The sequence below is a fragment of the Dermacentor silvarum genome, chromosome 2 (assembly GCF_013339745.2).
Source record: "Dermacentor silvarum isolate Dsil-2018 chromosome 2, BIME_Dsil_1.4, whole genome shotgun sequence".
NCBI classification, from domain to species: Eukaryota; Metazoa; Arthropoda; class Arachnida; order Ixodida; family Ixodidae; genus Dermacentor; species Dermacentor silvarum.
Genome location: NC_051155.1, coordinates 219,360,247 through 219,378,602, shown reverse-complemented (window position 1 = coordinate 219,378,602; position 18,356 = coordinate 219,360,247).

The window sequence follows — 18,356 nt, the reverse complement described above, 5'->3', positions numbered from 1 at the left end:
AAAGCACCTCAGCTCACGGTTGACAGTAGAAGGTAGTCTAGCGAACGTGTTCAAAGTTTGTTATTGTTGCTCTGTAACGTTGATGTCGTGCAAAATGAGACGACAGCAACAAAAAGTGCTGTTTCGTATATTATTCTGGCTCTCTCAAGCTCAACTATTTCGCAATTTCCGTTCGCCTTGAGCATGCGCCCTTCACGACGAACTATTTGCTCTACTCCTTTTGGGCCGCTTCACGGACAGCGTGGCAATCTTCGCGGCGGTGAGAAATTTTGACTTCACAAAATAATTTACACCCTTAAAGTGAATAAGGTTTGCAAAGGGGTGTACTGAACAGTTCAGCTGATAATGTCATGCGTAACCGATTAGTCAGGCGACGCAGAGCAGGAACAGCTGGTTGCCCGAGTGGCTCACACTTGTGCCAAGCACTGGCGATCCGGCTGGCTCAGTAGTTGCACTGCCGGCATCAAATATACGATCTGTCTGGCCTTGTCCATTAGCTCTTCTCTTACAGCGTAAGCTGTTATGGGCTCACTCCTATAGCCGTTTCGGGTCGCGATGATGCCACCGCCGGTGGCGTCCACCGCGTAACCGCTATCGCCGGAAACGCTAAAAAGGTACCCTATTCTCGTCGCCGGGATCGAGCCCGCGCCCGCTGCGTGGGAGCCGGATACTCTACCATCGAGCCACGCAAGCGCTTGCTATCGGGCCGTGGAAACTACCCTCTAAGGCAAACGCAGGGGGAGGCGACTCGAGCCTCCGCCAGTATGGTGGCGCCATCTAGCTAAGATGCCTGCAAACGCAGCGTCCGCAGGCGCAGACGACGATATGCGATTCAGACGAGGCGCGCAATCAACGCGCTCCCGAGCTGCCGAGCCTCCACCAGTATGGTGGCGCCATCTAGTTAAGATGCCTGCTAACGCGGCGCGCCCGACATGTAAGTTGCAGTTGTAAGGCTTGATCGGGCTCAGCAGACTGCTGTGCAGAGAGAATTACAAGCCGCAGCTCGCCGTCGACGCCGGGCGGACAGTTCAGATCGTTCTCATCAAAACGAGGCGAACAGACTGCCGCGAAGACCCTGTTGTGCGTGGTGCCCGAATTGGAGCTACTCTTGAGCTGCTCCACCAGCTTACGCTGTGACTGTGCTGCGTGTGCCGCACAGGCCTGTGACTTTTTCATTACAATTACCCCCGGTGCAAAACGGAGCCATCTTGGCGACTTACGACGTGGATACGAGCGGGTTATAGTATTGCTTCAAGCGGTGAACGTGGACAACATCTCGTCCACGGCGGCGATTGTCGGCTCTCGGTGTAGGCGGCTCTATGACATAGTTGACCGGCAGTAGCGCACCCAGGAGCTCTGCCAGGGGGGGGGGGGGTTGAAAGTTTGCCAATACCATCTAAACAGCACTAATTTCAATTTATTCACGGGAAATTGTCAAAAAATGCGATTTTTCAGAGTGTGCCGACGATTGCGCGTCTTACATCTTAGTTGCAGTACTCAAATGCGCAAGGAAAGAAAAGGGGTTTAAACAAAAGGGGGGCTTAAGTTGGCCTCAGGGGGGGGGGGGGTTACAGCCCCCGAAACCCCCCTCGTCGGTGCTCCACTGTTGACCGGAGAGGTGCGTTCGACGATGCGGTATGGTCCGTCATATTTCGAGAGAAGTTTTGTCGAAAGTCCAGGCGTGGTACAAGGGACGGACACCAATGCAAGTGTGCTGGGAGCGAAGTTCGGGTTCGTGGTGTCGCCATCCCGATTGCCTTTTTGTCGTTGCTGGTCGGCGGAGGTGAACTTTCGGGCTAATGGACGGCATTCCTCGGCGTATCGAGCGACGGCTGAAACGGGAGCATACTCTGACGCGTCTGGTTGATAAAGTAAAACCGTATCGATGATATGAGAAGGTTGGTGACCGCAGAGGAGAAATTAGGGAGAAAATCCTCTAGTACTTTGAGTGGATGTATTATATGCGTACGTGACAGACGGGAGGATAATGTCCCAGTTTGTATGATCCGATGAAACGTACATGGCGAGCATGTCCCCAATAGTTCTATTGAAACGCTCCGTAAACCTATTAGTTTGAGGATGGTACGCCATGGTGGTTCGCTGAACAACGCGGCATTGAGCAAGCAGAGCTTCAACCACTTGCGACAAAAACACACGGCCTCTATCGCTCAGCAGTTCCTGAGGGGAGCCATGACGAAGAATGAAACGATGGAGCAGAAAGGATGCAATGTCATTGGCGGTGGCTGCAGGTAGAGCGGCAGTTTCAGCATACCGTGTAAGGTGATCGACGACGACAATAATCTATCTTTTTCCAACGGGTGTTAGCAGTAGCTGCCCGTACAGGTCGATTCCGACATGGTCGAAGGCACGAGCAGGGCACGGAAGCGGCTTTAATAAACCGTGGGCCGGATGAGGCGGGGATTTGCGGTGTTGGCATTGAGGGCACGAGCGTACAAACTTGTGGACAAAGGTAAACATTCTTCGCCAGTAGTAACGCTGCCGCAGGCGCTCACACGTCTTCAAAAAGCCTACGTGTGCATATTGTGTGCACATATCGGAACGCAAAGTCATCGGAATGACTAGGAACCACTTGCGACCATCGGGCTGGTAGTTGCGTCTATACAAGAGCTTATCCCGGACGGCAAAATGGGCAGCTTGGCGACGCAGGGAACCCGAGATGGGAGATGCAGGCGAGCCAGAAAGGAGATCTAAAAGAGAGGCCACCGAGGGATCCTTGCGCTGTTCTGATGCGAAGGTGTCTATGTCGACCGACGACACCGCCTCAAAGGTGGAGAGGGAGGCAGACAGAGCGTCTGCGTCAGTGTGCTTGCGGCCTGAGCGGTAGACACCGCTGGATCTCTGTGCCGAAGAGTGCCAGAGCAGGCCACGGACGGTGGCGGCGATGTCTGCTGTAGAGATTCAGGCATGACTGGTGGCAGAGTCCGAGACTGGAATTCCAGGGTGTAGAAGTTCTTAAAGACCCAGCACCTCCACCAATTGTAAATGGGTGTACTGAACAGTTCAGATGGTAGCGTCAGGCGTAACCGATAAGTCACGCGACGCAGAGCAGGAACAGCTAGTTGCCCGAGCGACTCACACTCGTGCCAAGCACTGGCGATCCGGCTGGCTCAGTGGTTGCACTGCAGGCGTCAAATAGACGATCTGGCTGGCCTTATCCATGTGCTCTTATTTTTCATTAAATGGTGTATATTTGTCTATAACGCACACCCTTACACTTTTTTTTGGGTGTAAGGGTGTTAGTTATAAATCGATTTAAACCCTTATTTGTTTTCAAGGGTGTAAAATCTTTTACAGTTTAGTTGGACGCAATCATAGTGTTTGCTCCCTGTTTGCTGACAGTTTGGTTATTTCTTTTTTCTGTATCCCACACTGTTTGTGAACCAGTCTTAGGGGATCTGGACCACAAGAAAGAAATCCACAGACACACAAAAATGGATATTTGAGTACTATGAGCAGGTGCTTCCAAGCCACGAATGGCAACCAACCGGCGTACTTGAGCATTTTTTGCCATCCAGTACTAATCAATGGGGTCGAAACTTGTAGTGAGAAAGATTAAGATTGTTATCATTTAGTTATCTATTTTTTTGCTGTACATCGTGCAGAAATTGCGATGCCGAGGCGCTCTCTGCCTTAATCTCTCCAATGAAATATCAATGTGTAACAGAACAGAACAAAAGAAAGCAACTTTAAGGAAGCTAAACACTCAACGGGCGATGACGTGACAGATAATAGAAGCAACATTAAGAGGTAGCAAAAGGCTTTGCGGATTTAAAGCAACATAGAATTGTTATGGTATTGTTGAGATTGTTACGGATAATTGAGCTGATCAGGAAATGAAGACGCAACCGAGCGCTACAGGTGATTTGGATCAGTTATGTGGTTAGGAAATATAGCCGACCTCTTCTTGCATTTTTGACAAAGTTATTCCTCGGAATTTTGAGAATGACAGCCCATAAACAAACGTCATGCTCCAAAACACCGACAGCGCATGCCTTTTATGTTAAATCTTCTCAGACTGAAATATTAAAAGTGCGAAATAATAACAAAAACCCAAACATGATGTAATTTTCTGGGCGCGGCTGTGCACTACCTCCGTGATCAGCCCACTCAAGAGGCCGAATTTCTACCAGAAAGCTCGCCTTCGTACATATCAGTCTGTTAGAAAAGTATCCAACTTTATTATTTTTTTTTTGCGAACACCTGATGGATATAAACAAGCGCGCTTGCATCAGCTGACCTAGAACATTCGTGCGCATGTGCGAATTTTTTCCCGACTGCCGATAGCGTCAGTCGCTGAGACGCAGAGTTTGAGTGAGATAGTGCGCAGTGCTCACGTCGGTTTTTTTTATTGCAAGGAAAATGACCGAGCGACTGGAGCAGCGCTACTGCATCAAATTTTGCCAGAAACTCGGCGACAGCCAAGTGGAAACCATTCAGAAGATTCATACGGCTTTCAGTGACGATGCTATGAGCAGCACGCAGATTAAGGAGTAGTACAACTGGTTTAAAGACAGCCGCACATCAGCGGAGAGCGAGCCACGCTCCGGTCGGCCATCAACATGCCGAAATGACCAGGGGCCGTATTCTGTAACGCTTCGGTTTTCGAAGGATTCGGTTTGGCGGTGGCGTCACATTGGGGCGGTCCGTTGACGTAATGAAAACAAGTGAAAGGGCAGAGAGCAATCGGTGCGAAGGTTTCTTTTTGTGGCAGTGAACGTCACAAACCGAGTAAAAATATACCAATTTACGAGCGCTTCTTGGTAAATAAAAATAATTTGTTCATGGTATTGATGAGGTTTACGTTTTTCATCATGAAACGCTTGTGAGTTGTACTGGCGGTGAGTGACTTAACGAATTTTGTTTACTTCGGTTGACCCATTTATGCCGCTAGGTGAGACGTCGTACGCCAACTTCGCGTTGCGGCCAAAATACACACTCAAGTTCCTCGCACAGTCGGAGCGCTGTCTCTTTTGAGAATCTGAATTGTCGCCTGAATCCCTCATCTGTCATCTCAAAGGCGTCTTGTCGACGTCGAGGTTGTCGCTGTCTATCACGGAGGCTCGCTAAAAGCACGATAACAGGCACCACAGGCACCGCACACGCCGTCATTTTGCTCCGAGTGCCGCGATCTCGCCCGTGCACACGGCACGCACAGGCTCTGCACACGGCACACCGCGCTTCGGATCAGACCGAAGCAGCCCGCGCGGCTTCGCTTCGTAGCAGACGACAAATTCGGTTTCCGCGTGATTGACATGTGCGTGACGTCAGCAAAAAATGCGTTCGCGCCCTGAGGCGATGGCGTCACCCAGGCGGCGACCAATCGCTGCACGCAAACCGAATCCTTCGAAAACCGAAGCGTTACAGAATACGGCCCCAGGTCATTGCCCAAGTGAACGCTGTGGTGATGCGGGACCGTCATGTGACTATCCGAGAAATTGCGGAATAGGTGGGCATCCAGCACTTTTTCTCCACATTCCATTATGACCGAAGATTTGGCCATGAAGAGAGTTGCGGCGAAATTCGTGCCGAAGCTGCTCACGGTGGAGCAAAAGCCACTTCGTGTTGAAGTCTCAGAGGACATGTTGGATTCCACAAACAGTGACCCCGACTTCATGAACGCCATAATCACTGGTGACGATTCTTGGGTGTACGGGTACGACCCGGAAACCAAATCGCAGTCGTCACAGTGGAAGCATTCCACGTCACCAAGATCAAAGAAGGTCCGCCAAGTGCGCAGCAACGTCAAAGTGATGCTGACTGCTTTCTTTGACTCCCGCGGTGTGGTACACCACGAGTACGCACCACAAGGTCAAACAATAACCAAAGAGTACTAGAGGGATGTCTTCCGTCGCCTACGTGATGCTGTGCGGTGCAAGAGACGGGAGTTGTGCTCAACAGGAAATTGGCGAATCCATCACGACAATGCTCTTGCACATTCCTCGCACTTGATTCAGACTTTTTTTGGCAAAAAACCAGACTCCTGTAGTTCAACAGCAGCTGTAGCTCTCCTGATATGGCCCCCTGAGACTTCTGGCTGTTTCCCAAAATCAAGAGGCCATAGAAAGGAGCGCGATTTCGACAAGAGAGGGCATTATGGCTGCAACAACAGCTGAGCTAAACTCCGTTCCGAAAGAGGCCTATTCGGAATGCTTCCAACAATGGCAGCACCGCAGACAGAAGTGTGTGGAGTCACAAGAAGATTACTTTGATGGTGATTAGGTTTCCAACGCTCCAGTTATGCCAGTTTGTTTTCTTCGGCCAAAGGTCGGATACTTTTCCAACAGACCTCGTATATCGTTCGCCGCAAGTGTGTAACATTACGCCGCAAGTGTGTTATGTAACATTACGGTTACATAAGCTACATTTGCCGGGAAGCGTGAGAAGCAGTCAGGGATCCTCGAATGCTATCACGTTCCACTCTTAAAGGCGAAGCTTAAGCTTCGTCCAAGTTTTTTATTGCGATAGCAATCATATGGAGACTCCAAAGCAGATTTCTGCCGTCGCCGTCGCCGTGAGGTTCCGTTTGACGTCAACGGCGATGAAATCGTCGCCGTGCTCTGGACGCTGTATGTGCGAGTGAAAGGGTGCGAGGGACGCCCGCTTTCACGGGGAGCGAACGCACATCAGCGAGCAAACGCGCGTTTTGCGAAATGCTCCCGAAGGGCTGCAGAATTAAGCGTCTCTTTCCTCCTTTACAATCACCATATATAGAGAGAAAACGCGACTTCCATCGCGCGAAAGGCCGTGGGGGGCCGGGAGGGAGGGAGGGAGGGAGGGGAGGCGACGTTTAGCTGCGGCACCAAATGCGTATTTATATAAGAACGTTGCGAGGCGAGAAGGTGGGTAAGGTTTCCGACGCTGCTGGACGAGTGTCCCATTCTGATCTGGTCGAAAACCTCCGAGCCGCCTCCTGAGGCACCGGCAACAGTCACCAACGCCGCGCGCGTTCGGTGTGAACGCGGGCAAAACGCCGACGGCGTCGACAACAGTTCTGTGCGTTGCTGGTGCTGTGACATGTCCAAGTTTATACAGCTGATAAAACTGCGATTCTTACTCCGTATAGCTCTCTACTAAATTGCTATCGCAATTGATGCTTCGCATTTCGGGTGAAACTGCGCCATTTTTTTTTCATTGTAATTCAATTCCTTCATTTTCTATTTTATAGATACCGCAAACCACTTGCATGGTCCAGACAGGAGAGGCTTTCAACCGTACAAAAGAGAACAACCAGAACAAAAGACAATCAAACTTTCAAAAGAAATGCCGAAATAAATAACATACACTTGGACAGTATATTTAGCAGCCGTAAAAGTGACACTCCAGTTCGTGCACAGAATTGTTAGCATCAAAGATATTTTCAGGGAGTCCATTCAACTCAGAAACAGCTTTAGGAAAGAAACTGTTCCTAATTGGTTTTGTTCTGGCAGAAATTGACACCAGAGCTCTATTTTGAGTACGTCGAGTTTTTCTATAGTTGTGTGGGGCTTTGTAGATGCTGGGATGGTAAATTTAACATTCCCAGTGAGACAGTTAAGCGAAAAACGCAAAGCGACAAAATTTTCTTCGAGACGCCAGCAAAAGAGAGCGCCGATGCATTAATGAAGTGGGCGAGTCGCGTTTGCGGTACTTACTGAAAAAGTATCGCACTGACTTTCTCTAAACTAGCTAGAGTTGTTTAATGTCGCCTTTATTGTCCCTTTATTGTGTGGGTCCCATAAAATCGCTGCGTATTCCAGCTTTGCTTTAAGACAAGCGTTTTATGCGGGAGCTTCAACACTAGGTGACGCATTTTGAACTTTTTTCAAAAAAAAATATTTTTTTAGTGCCGATGACCAAATAGTGGAAATTTATGTAGACTAGAAATGTTTGTTGCTTAACGTCACGCCAATGTAGTTGTAATAATCCATCTCTACTATGCCACGGTTTTTGAGTGAATGAACGGATGTTCTAAGTTGTTTCTTGTTTGTAACACGTAACGAGTTAGCTTGTTTTCAATGTTCAGTACCGTATTCCAGCATGTGCACCAGTCACCAATACAGTGTAAATTTCTGGTAGCGCACAGTTGTCATTTTGAGAAATAATTTGTTTTTAAAACAATCCCTGTCACACCGCTGTATCCCGACGGCCCATTCCCGTAATCGCCTAATTGCCAGACGCGTCATGCAGCCAGGTCTTCTAGATTACAAAAAAAAAGTGGGTCACAAGTGAGCAAAAGTGATTCCAGTTAACGATGCTCCTTTTGTTTACCAAAAGTAGACGTAATTGCTGTGCATTAGTAGTAAGCTGCGATATGATGCGTCGTTTTTTTGGGAATGCTTTGCGCGTGATCTTTATCTTTTTCCCTTCATGGTTCTTTGGAAGCGAAACACTGCTTCTCCCCTTCATTTTGTCCGGCTTTGCGCTTTCCTAAAGCAGTATCCGCTTTGGAAGTGCTTTAGCTGAATAGTGGTTTTGTATATATATTCGCGTTCCTTTCAATTTACGGGCGTTACTCTGTACTTCTTCTCTGTAATCCGGCAAGTGTGATATAATCAACCTTTTTGGTGCAGTTTTTTCTAAGCCGATCAATACGGCAAATAGATATGCAACTTACACCTAACTAGTCGTGAAACAGCTTTTCGATAACTTTATTCACCTTTGTCAAAGCGTATTCATGTCTGATTTGTTGCAACATGGTACAACGAACGCCGTCATTTATGAATTTTCCTGTACGACACAATGCAGAAGAGCATTACGAATATGAACGCGCAATGAAGGTGAATCTAGGTTAGTACGGGTGGCTACTTAATAAAGCAGACATTTAGCGTACTGCACTCGGATTACTCTGCGAAATCTAAACTGCTTGAAATAACCAGAGGAGAGAAAATAAATACCCCCCCCCCCCCCCCCCCAAAAAAAAAAAGGAAAAAAAAGAAAGAGAAGAAAAGAAGAAAATTGTGAATTATGCAATTAATTTTAAAGATGCTTTTAGTGAGTTCGCTACTACCTTAACGTATTGGAAACCAGGAGTTTGAAGAGGGACTATTCTGCACGCTATACGCCACCGGCCACATATAGTGGCAGCCAGAGTTTTAGCGCAGATTAAGCAGTACACAGATTAAGAGGTAATCTGATTATCAGCGGCCATCAGTGGATAACGAGGCAAGCTCTAACTTTGCTCACGTTAGCTTCGACTCAGGGTTTTACTGTACGGACAATTGCGCTTTCATGGGGCCGTGCGGGGCAGGTAAAAGCAGTTCTGGTAACATTTTCTGTTGCAAAGAGGTGCGGCGCAGAACGCCTTACATTGTTAGCTAAATGTTGTTCATTGATTATGACGATGACAAATGGCTCGGAATTTTATATTTTTCATGTTTTAATTGTTCCTAGGTGCATTCTTTATTATTCTGAAACTATAGCTGCTTTAAGTTGGCCACCTAACGGTCGGAAAGTGAAAGCACAAAGCAATACCATGCTGATGTTTTTTTTATATTGGCATCAGATTGGAAGTTCTGCAAATTTTCCGGGACTTTGCATAGAGCAGCTGCTTTGACGTATTCAGATGGCTCACTAATAAGCTCTTAGTTATGCCTTTACAAGAAGCGAAAATGGGAGGCGCACATCCTCTTGGGATGAAATGGTGGAGGAGCATTGAAATGTGCTAATGTTCCTTGAGGAGTTTCACCAGGGCAATTTACTGGCTATTTATGTCACTAAAAAATCACTATAAATTCGCTAAGATTCCAAGAAGGCAAAGTTGTCGGTAAGGCATAACTAAAAGTTCACTAAATTTAGACTTTATCGCTAGGTTACTAACGCTATCCGAAAGTCTCCCGCTGTGATCACGGACGTGCATCGCGTGTAAATTGTACTTCATACGCGAAACAGAAAAGACAGACAAAAAGCTACTTAGCACTTTTCAGACTTGATATTACAACGGTGACTCGTTTTTCCGCTTTGATTATTCTTATAACTGGCGCTGCGCTAACACTTTTAACGATATTCCTAACGAAACGGGCTTTCTTACCTACGTGCGCTTCAATTGATTTCCCTCTTAATCTTCACTTGGATGCTAGGTTCTTTCGCCATCCTTAGAAAGAGCCAATGGAGCTCTTTAGCCGAAGTGTCCGCTCCAGTTGCAGGAGAAAAAAAAATTAATTGTGTAAGGTTCACTAATGAAAAGCGTGATTGGATATTACCGAGAGCCGAGATTGGATGTTGCCGACGGACATTAAAAATCTCATCAGGTCTGGCGCTGTTCACCTTCTTTACCTCGTGGCAGGGAAAGGACGCGTACGTGAAGCAGCGTTCGCTTCAACGCTGAGGCTGAATTCACGTTTTGTAGAGCTCTACGGACATAAATGTACGCGTGCCACTAGAGAATTATTCGAAGACTCAGTGTTGTGGCGGCCGTAACGTGGAACAGCGAAATTGTTTACAGAAAGAGTAGTAGGTTTGGCCTCAGATGGTTTGTTCTAGTTTGCTACTCTCTAACGGGAAATAGAAAAAGACGGCAAAAGCATTGATGGAACATGGAAGGTAGGAAAAAAAAAAGCCATACGTTGTCCGGATCGCTGACATCACGCCAGATGCGAAACCAGCGTGATTATTCTGCAACTGCCATCAAATAGCGGTGCTCCACTTACGAGTATGTGTAATCCAACGGTTGCAGTGTTGGTAAAGAACTGCTCACATGATGTGACGCACTTTCTGTACATTAGAAGGTCAATGCTTTGGGTGGAGTCATCGAAACTGTTCATATTGAGACTGCCGGGTGGACGGCTGCAGAAAGTCGGCGTCTGACAAATGCAAGGCTTGCTCCCCGCCGGGCCAGGATAAAACTACAAATAAATTCCACAGTTTTACGTTCCAAAATCACGATCTCATTATGAGGCACCCCGTAGTGGAGAACTCCAGGTTGAGTTTCACCTAAGTGCAAGCACACAAACGCTCTTGCATTTCATTTCATCGAAATTCGGCCACCGTGGCCGATATCGAAGTCTCAACCTCGAGCTCAAGAGCACCATATAATAGCCACTGATCTACTGCTGTGGGCCACCATCCAGGGATAGATAGCCTGTGATAGCGTTTCATCAAGTTGCAAGTTTTCGATCAGTGTGTTTAGCTTTGTGCTTGTTCATTGCGGGGCTTAATTTAATTTTATGAAGTGTTATTTCGTTCCGTGTGTTCCTTTATATGCTAGCGGGGGCTGCTCACGAATTATTCCATGAAGCCAAGTCGCGTCAACGTCAATGATTTTCCCCGGTCCTTGGACTCATACCGCGATAGCAGATCAAATATGTTGATGGGCATGTAGTTATTAAATTTGAAGAACTACTTTGGCCCAAACACAGATATCTGCGGCACCCCGGATGTGACTAGTGCAGTTTTGGGTGACACGTTTTCTATTAGTGCAAATTGGGACCTGTTTTCACAAACAAAAATAAAAACGTTTTAGTCCAGGTGGTTACTTCCCCGTTACCGAGCGCAAGTTTTAATTTCGCTATAAACTTTTTACGACAGACAGAATCAAATGTTTTAGTGAGATATCCACTTGACTGTAGCTGTTGATCGAAAGTTCAAGGTTATGAACTACTTCAGTTAGCTGCGCAATAATTGCTAATCCGCTACGAAAACCATATTAATTAGGCCACAGGTAGTCTCTAAAAAATTGGGATATGTTTCATAATTATGTGCTTACGCCATCCCCCTGTGCAGAGTAGCCATCCGGACACTTAACCTGGTTAACCACTCTGCCTTTCTCCTCTTATTTTCCTTCCTTCTTATGTGCTCGCGTAATTCACAGGATGCTCTCGGTAATGATGTTAGCCTGAAACTAGATGGCGTGTCTGTGTCTCCCATTTGTAGATTTGAATGAATTTTGCGACGTGACAATCATATGGTAGCCTTGACGTAAATGATTTGCGAATCGTAGAACATTCGCATGCAATCGTGTCATTTTTCGTCAACTGTAGTTGAGTGGCACAAGTTGACTGACATAATAAAATCCCAACATTCGTTGTTGACTTTCAAAACATATCTTCAGGAAGGAAGGTAAAGAGAAAAAAGTGCTGCTTGTGCCGAGATTGTGTTTTTCAACGCTTTCTTTCTCTCCCATCCGTTCCTTTGATATACTTTCACGGTGTTTCTTTTCTTGTTAGTTAATCTTATATACATTGTATGTACTTAACGTTATATGAACTGCGGTGCCTGTCATGTCGTTCACAATAATATGTTCTATATTCTGTGTAGTTCCCCCATTTTTGTTCCCATTCTCTGTAGTTACATGTGTACCACGCTGCTAGGATCTTGTATAAGATCGCAGTATTCATAAATAAGTAAGTAAATCTGCTTGTTTGTTCTTGCAAGAGTGAGAGCTAGGGAAAATAAGGATAGCAAAGGCAGGGAGGTCAACCAGAAGAGCGTTAGGTTTCCAACTTTACGTTGGGCGTAAGGGAAAGGAGGAATAGAAACATGGAAAAAAAGGGAGAGAGTGAGCACTGCGCGTACACAGTAGGATGCTGCAGGAGGACTGTAAAAAATAACTCCGACAGCTGTACTTCTAAACTCTATAAGTGCTCTAACACATTTTTGCTCCAGAGATGGATGTTTGCCCCAATCCCAGTATTTCTTAATCATAAAATGATCTGAAGTCCAGACGCTTTGAAATGGTCTGCAGCGAGTACCGCTTGATGTCGTGTTTCCGTAAAACTTCTGGTAGCCACCACATAAAGCATAGCGCTAGCTAGCGTAGGGTAACATACCGGATCTTCCAATCTGGTTAACCACCCTGCCTTTCCCCTTTATTCTGTCTCTCTCTCTCTCTCTCTCTCTCTATAGCGCTAGCCAATCCCTAAACAAGTTGCTCTCCGCGGACACCCCTTCACTTCAATTTGCATTTCAAAGAATAGAAAGCTTGGATTAGCAGAACTGCGTTTTCGCGGCTCTTCGGCGCGGAGGTGGACATAGTGAGACTTGCCAACTCGCGGAATGAACCAACCCAGATTCATCTTTTAGTTCATACACCGTATATTCTGTCGCAGTAAAAGGTAAATGAAAGTAAGGATGAAGTGTCTGCAAAGCAAGACACATACCGGTAACAAGTTTCATGACAACCTGGATCATGTTGCCTTAGGTGAGGTTCACGAGATCGCCTTTCTTTTCGAGGATAGCGTCTTCCCGAGCGGCGAGCATGACATGCATAAAGGATTCCGTCTGCTTGGAAAAAAGAGAAAGAATGAAAAAAAAAGGATATGTAGTCTTGACAACGTTATGGGTGAATATTGGCTCGCAGTTTACGGCGCAGCAGTCATTTGAAATTCTGTGTCGTATGTTGAGTTCAAAGCGGCTTATTCTCCAAAGCCATACTAACACTGATTTTCTTTTGTATTCAGGCAGGGTAGGCAGCGATTGCTTGCGGAGGACAGCGAGGGTCGATATACTTTGAATGAATGCATAAACCAGCTTTATTTCCTCTCAGAAGAGTGGGCGAGTATCGAGAGAAAAATCTCAACAGAGCTTGATGGGCTCCCGAGCGTTAGTACGTAATAAGAGACTCGTTATCTATTACATTGTTTAATAGTAGTGCTCTGTGAAAGCTTTTAAGTATTCTGTGTTATGCTGCAGGAAGCTTCGCGCTGGCGCGGAGCCTGCTGTAGCTACAGAGATGGAATGGGAAGAGTTGCTACAAGTAGACAATACGAGACGTCATAGGGAGAGTTCCTTGTGTATGAAACCAGATTGGGTTCTTTTGCACGCACCGCAAATGCAAGGGCCTTTTCACAGTCTACTGCCATCGGAACGCGGTCGTGGGGCCGGAACCAGGGAAAACGGCGCTGTGTTCAGCAGCGGTATCAATCAATCAATCAATCAATCAATCAATCAATCAATCAATCAATCAATCAATCAATCAATCAATCAATCAATCAATCAATCAATCAATCAATAATCAGTCAATCGATCAATTGCAAAAATAGCTGTTCAAATCGGCAGTGTTGTAGCCATTGATCCATCATTGCGGTTTATGAAGAGGAATGCCAAGAAGGGGTAAGCACATGAACGTCTGGTTTGCTACACTTGTACCATGGCGGAGCAAGAGTGTAATAAAAGAAAGAGAGAAAGAAACGGAACAATTCGTGAACACGTCGTCACGCAAAGAAAAGGAGCAAAATGAACTTCGGGAGAGTGTGTTAAAAGAAAAAATTGTCATCATCCCATCAGTAGCACAAAGGCATACGACAGAGAACAAAAAAAAAAAAAAGAAACTCATAAGGTTTTTTTTAGAACCAGAAATTAGTATGAGTTTCCCGTTTCTGAGAAACCCGTACGGGATTCTTTTATAGCTTCGTGCTATAATTACGAGTGGACACTATTTCCCATTCATGAAATGCCATGGATCTTGGCCATTTCCACAGAATCGATCTTCTTCGAGATAGGGCACACGAGCTTACTATCTGTGTCCCTTGATTCAATTGCAATGCAGTGCAATGTAGTGTAATTTGGCTTCTCATAGAGGTGTGTGCGCAGTCGGGAAGAATTACTTTTGATGATGAAACTATGAACTGGATAACCACAGTGGTAGAAATAAGCAGCGCAACGCTGGGATGGGCTAAAATGAGAGTTTTGTCAAAGTTTTGCTGCCTGCTGCAAGAAAATGGGAAGGGGGGGGGGGGGATAGAAGAATGTAGGAATATTGCAAATTGAGAATATTTGAAATTGATTATTCTCACAGGAGAGGATTTTGTCCAGCAGTAGACCTTATAACACTATGATAATGAACATGACACATAACATGCATCATTTCGGAGGATGGGACGACAATGGGATTCACGTTCAGGCAATAATTTTCTTTATCTTGCATGTGACTCAGGCTCTCAGACAATGAGCCGACGAGGTTCGCTTACCATATTATTCAGGATATAAATTGAACAGGCACCCGCCGTGGTTGCTTAGTGGCTATGGTGTTGGGCTGCTAAGCACGAGGTCGCGGGATCAAATCCCGACCACGGCGGCCACATTTCGATGGGAGCGAAATGCGATGTCATCCGTGTACTTAGAATTAGGTGCACGTTAAAGAACCCCAAGTGTTCCAAATTATTCCTGAGTCCCACACTATGGCATGCCTGATAATCAGATCGTGGTTTTGGCAAGTAAAACCCCATAAAAATTACTGGTGTGTATGAAACCGTTCTATCCTTTAAATCTGAAGATGCCCAGAAAAGTAAAAACTTGGCTTCCTAAGCAGAGCTCAAGGAGAAGTCAGTGTCCCGCCTATTACTGATTAGAAATTAAAAAAAAAATTGTCGCTGTTTCACCCAAAAGGGGAAGCATCAATTGCGATAGCAAATTAGTAGAGAGCTATGCGGAGTAAGGATAGTAGTTTTATCAGCTGTATAATCTTGGACATGCAGCAGCACCAGCAACCCGCAGAACTGTTGTCGACGCCGTCGGCGTTTTGCCCGCGTTCGCACCGAAGGCACGCGGCGTTGGTGACTGTTGCCGATGCCTCTGGGGGCGACTCGGAGGTTTTCGACGAGATCAGAATGGGACACTCGTCGAGCAGCGTTGAAATCTTACCCCACTTCTCGTTCCTCCTTTACAATCACCATATATGTAGAGCAAACGCGCCTGATGATGATGATGATGATGATGTTAAGTGGTTCTGGAGGGAAGGGAAAGGTTGACGCTATCTTCTTCGTCTTGGTGTGGCGTTTGGGGGCCGCGAGGCCTTCGCGCGTTCGCGGAGACCGAACGCACGCGGCAGAAAGGTGGTTCGGCCGGGGAAGAGTAGGTGACTGCAGGCCGGGGACGTTGCCGGTGCCTCTGGGGCGACTCGGAGGTTTTGCGCGAGAGGCAGTGGGGGAGGGGAGGGAGGGGGAAGGAAGGGAGGCGACGACGAGTGATCAGAATGGGACACATTTTCAGCGAACGCGGGCAAAACGCCGACGGCGTCGAGCAGTCCAAGTTTATACAGTTGAACTATCATTACCCACCTTCTCGCAATTGATGCTCGCACTGCGACACTTTTTATATAAATACGCATTTGGTGCTGCAGCTAAACGTCGCGTCCCCTCCCTCCCTCCCGTCCCCCCACGGCCTTTCGCGAGACGGAAGAAGTCACGTTTGCTCTCTCTATATGGTGATTGTAAAGGAGGAAAGAGACGTTTAATTCTGCAGCCCTTCAGGGAGCACGGCGAAGAACGCGCGTTTGCTCTCCGACATGCGTTCGCTCCCCAGTGAAAGCGCGCGTCCCTCGCGCCCTTTCACTCGCACATACAGCGTCCGGAGCGCGGCGACGATTTCATCGCCGTTGGCGTTATACGGAACCTCACGGCGACGGCAACGGCGACGCCGACGGCCGAAATCCGCTTTGGAGTGTCCATATAATTGCTATCGCTAATAAAACACGCCCTTTTGATATTAGAAAAAACGAGCCCGATTGATTGTCGCATATGAATTGGATTGGACAGCCTGTAGATGGCGGTGGAAGTGGACAGAAACCGTTTTCAGGTGCCGTACCTAAAAAGCGAGGACACAGTTACAAACGAGGACATACAGTAATCCAGTAATGTGGAATATACTATATCCATATATACACACGACAAACGAATGCAAGTCATGCAGCTCAAGAGCAACTCTTGAGCATATGCTGTGGGAATGCCAAGGGCTAACGAGTAGCAACGGGGAGACAGCCTCTAGCGAAAGCCTCCGCGCGCGTTGGTGTGCTGTGCTGCTCAGCTCAACTCCAGAAGATCAACTGTGGGCAGTCCAGTGGGCCGACGCCGACGCCGCCGCCAGAGCCCAAGGGCTCGTGGCAGACGCCTAGGCAAGGTGAAGCCCACCCTATTAACTTGCCGGACAAAAATGAAGTTTTTACCTACCTACCTACAGAATGGATGAAGAGGTCAACAAATCTGGCAACCAAGTACAGGGAAATTGAAAGTGTAAATAGACAACCACGAGTCATGAAAATGAAAGGGAGAGAAACAGAGGCAGTGAATTGGATGCAAAGAACGGAAACTAAAAAAAAAAAAAAGAAAACGCTTAACCTTGCACTCGGCCACGCAACGCTTGATACAGCGAAGCTGGGTGATCGTTGCCCAGCATTTTCCGGAAGTGCGCGCGAACTTTTCATCTTATTACTCATGATGATGATGATAATTTCTTTTCGCGCGCCTCGGACTTACGGCCGTCACTGTGCGTTGCATAGCGCAGCTTGCAACACCGACACCTCGTTCCAATGCCGACACCATATTCCATGAGACCCGCTCCGTGAATACGTCTTTTTCTCTCTCGCTCTCATAGCGCGCAAAACCGCTTCACCTCGCAGAGCACGAGCAGAAGATAGCGCCAACCTTTCCCTTTCCCTCAAGAACCACTTATCATCAGAGTACGAGCGTACGAACGCGCCAGCAGTGGACGAAGACGGCGACGCTCGAACGCAATCATGTGGCTCGTATAAATGCATGTTCTGCACGCGTGGCTGTATAGCTTAGTGGTCGGCTCCATCGACAGCAGTTCGGTAACATTCCGGTTGTTTTATGTTCTCTAGATTGGGCTGTATAGCCTAGTGGTTACCATGCTCGCCTTGGGACCTGGGGTACGCGGGCTCGAATCCCGCCTCGGCAAGAAAGTTTCTTTTCTTTCTTGGTAGTTTCTTGATACGCACCACAAATTACGGCTGGCTTAAACAGCTTCGCTGTTAAAAGTGGTCAGCTTGAACTAGTGGTGCAAGGCTGAAGTAAACAGCGGAGCTGGGGGTCGACCTAGCTTCTTTTCAGGTTTTACTAGGTTTGGCTAAGTTTTGATAGGAAATACTAAGTGCTGCTATAGGCACGGTATTCTGAATCGGCTCGCCGCCGACGCGCAGATTCTCGCTTGGCCGCGTGGCGCGCTTCAAGATGAGCGGCATCTTCTTTGGTGGTCTCATGTCAAGGCTATACATGTGCTCGCCACAGAGTCCACGAGAGTTGTGCCGCCATCACGGCGGTTACTCCTGCCGTGTCTCCCCGGTGACGTCACGGCTTGCCGGGGCGTGGCTGGTCGAAACCTGCCGAGACTACCTGCTGCAGTCACGGACACCCCGCGCATTCGTCGCTAATGCGGGGAAACGGGGAAGTGCGGATGGCGTCGGCAGTAGCCGGGGAATGCGGGCGGCGTCAGCCGCCGCTCCGCGCGTTGCCTCGTTGGTGCTGCTACAATTTCTTTTCTCGCTCTCATTTTCTCTTTCTCTCTCCCGAGCATTGCGCACGCCGCGCGCATGCTCTCCTTCCCTCTCCTTTACGTCCCATGTCAAGGCAACATGTGCATGGTACGGAGAGGAGGCGAGGCACACGCCGCTCCGCGAGGTGGTTGCC